This window comes from Portunus trituberculatus, chromosome 1, assembly GCF_017591435.1.
Source record: "Portunus trituberculatus isolate SZX2019 chromosome 1, ASM1759143v1, whole genome shotgun sequence".
Taxonomy (NCBI): Eukaryota; Metazoa; Arthropoda; class Malacostraca; order Decapoda; family Portunidae; genus Portunus; species Portunus trituberculatus.
Genome location: NC_059255.1, coordinates 4577748 through 4580247, shown reverse-complemented (window position 1 = coordinate 4580247; position 2500 = coordinate 4577748). Strand labels below are relative to the sequence as shown.

The 2500-nt window shown below is 40.2% G+C and overlaps 1 protein-coding gene across 5 annotated transcripts in view; it reads right to left on the bottom strand.

The window, feature by feature from the left end:
• LOC123512725 overlaps positions 1-2500 on the bottom strand; it is a 128380-nt gene that overhangs the window by 35114 nt on the left and 90766 nt on the right. The gene's annotated exons all lie outside the window — the stretch shown is intronic.

The following is a 2500-nucleotide window of genomic DNA, read 5'->3' as shown; positions in this document are numbered from 1 at the left end:
GTGTGTGTGTTTTTTGAGAGTGGACGTGGGTGGGTGGGGATTAAGAGAACGTTTTGTTAGTTTTTGGGGTTGTTGTGTGTTTTGATGGGTTTTTGTGTGTTTTGAGTGTGTTTTTATGTGTTTTGTGTGTTTTTTTTGAGTGTGTGGACGTGGGTGGGTGGGGATTAAGAGAACGTTTTGTTAGTTTTTGGGGTTTTTGTGTGTTTTGATGGGTTTTTGTGTGTTTTGAGTGTGTTTTTATGTGTTTTGTGTGTTTTTTGAGAGTGGACGTGGGTGGGTAGGGAATAAGAGAACGTTTTGTTAGTTTTTGTGGGGTTTTGTGTGTTTGATGGGTTTTGTGTGTTTTGAGTGTGTTTTTATGTGTTTTGTGTGTTTTTTGAGAGTGGACGTGGGTGGGTGGGGATTAAGAGAACGTTTTGTTAGTTTTTGGGGTTGTTGTGTGTTTTGATGGGTTTTGTGTGTTTTAAGTGTGTTTTTATGTGTTTTGTGTGTTTTGAGTGGACGTGGGTGGGTGGGGATTAAGAGAACGTTATGTTAGTTTTGGGGTTTTGTGTGTTTGATGGGTTTTGTGTGTTTTGAGTGTGTTTTATGTGTTTTGTGTGTTTTGAGTGGACGTGGGTGGGTGGGGATTAAGAGAACGTTTGTTAGTTTTGGGGTTGTTGTGTGTTTGATGAGTTTTGTGTGTTTGAGTGTGTTTTATGTGTTTTGTGTGTGTGTGTGTGTTTGAGTGTGTGGACGTGGGTGGGTGGGGATAAGAGAACGTTTTGTTAGTTTTGTGGGTTTTGTGTGTTTTGATGGGTTTTGTGTGTTTTGAGTGTGTTTTATGTGTTTTGTGTGTGTGTGTTTTTGAGTGCGTGGACGTGGGTGGGTGGGGATAAGAGAACGTTTTGTTAGTTTTGTGGGTTTTGTGTGTTTTGATGGGTTTTTGTGTGTTTTGAGTGTGTTTTAGGTGTTTTGTGTGTGTGTGTGTGTTTTTTTTTTTTTTGAGTGCGTGGACGTGGGTGGGTGGGGATTAAGAGAACGTTTGTTAGTTTTGGGGTTTTTGTGTGTTTTGAGTGTGTTTTGTGTGTTTTGAGTGCTTTTGTGTGTTTTGAGTGTGTTTTCTGTGTGTTTTGTGTGTGTGTGTGTGTTTTTTGAGTGTGTGGACGTGGGTGGGTGGGGAATAAGAGAACGTTTTGTCAGTTTTTGGGGTTGTGTGTTTTGATGAGTTTTGTGTGTTTTGAGTGTGTTTTTATGTGTTTTGTGTGTGTGTGTGTGTGTTTTGAGTGTGTGGACGTGGATGGATGGGGGATAAGAGAACGTTTTGTTAGTTTTTGGGGCTGTTGTGTGTTTTGATGGGTTTTTGTGTGTTTTGAGTGCTTTTGTGTGTTTTGAGTGTGTTTTCTGTGTGTTTTGTGTGTGTGTGTGTGTTTTGAGTGTGTGGACGTGGGTGGGTGGGGAATTAGAGAACGTTTTGTTAGTATTTGGGGTTGTGTGTTTTGATGAGTTTTGTGTGTTTTGAGTGTGTTTTTATGTGTTTTGTGTGTGTGTGTTTTTTGTGTGTGTGGACGTGGGTGGGTGGGGGATTAAGAGAACGTTTTGTTAGTTTTTGGGGTGTTTGTGTGTTTTGAGTGTGTTTTTGTGTTTTGAGTGTGTTTTTATGTGTTTTATGTGTGTGTGTGTGTTTTTAGTGTGTGGACGTGGGTGGGTGGGGAATAAGCGAACGTTTTGTTAGTTTTTGGGGTTTTTGTGTGTTTTGATGGGTTTTTGTGTGTTTTAAGTGTGTTTTTATGTGTTTTGTGTGTTTTTTGAGAGTGGACGTAGGTGGGTGGGGGATAAGAGAACGTTTTGTTAGTTTTTGGGGTTGTTGTGTGTTTTGATGGGTTTTTGTGTGTTTTGAGTGTGTTCTGTGTGTTTTGTGTGTGTGTGTGTTTTGAGTGTGTGGACGTGGGTGGCTGGGGAATAAGAGAACGTTTTGTTAGTTTTGGGGTTTTGTGTGTTTTGAGTGTGTTTTGTGTGTTTTGAGTGTGTTTTATGTGTTTTGTGTGTGTGTGTTTGAGTGTGTGGACGTGGGTGGGTGGGGGATAAGAGAACGTTTTGTTAGTTTTTGGGGTTGTTGTGTGTTTTGAGTGTGTTTTTATGTTTTGAGTGCTTTTGTGGTTTGAGTGTGTTTCTGTGTGTTTTGAGTGTGTGGACGTGGGTGGGTGGGGAATAAGAGAACGTTTTGTTAGTTTTTGGGGTTTTTGTGTGTTTTGAGTGTGTTTTTGTGTGTTTTGAGTGTGTTTTTGTGTGTTTTGAGTGTGTTTTTATGTGTTTTGTGTGTGTGTGTGTTTTTTTTTTTGAGTGTGTGGACGTGGGTGGATGGGGGATAAGAGAACGTTTTGTTAGTTTTTGGGGTTGTTGTGTGTTTTGAGTGTGTTTTTATGTTTTGAGTGCTTTTGTGTGTTTTGAGTGTGTTTTCTGTGTGTTTTGTGTGTGTGTGTTTTGAGTGTGTGGACGTAGGTGGGTGGGGAATAAATGA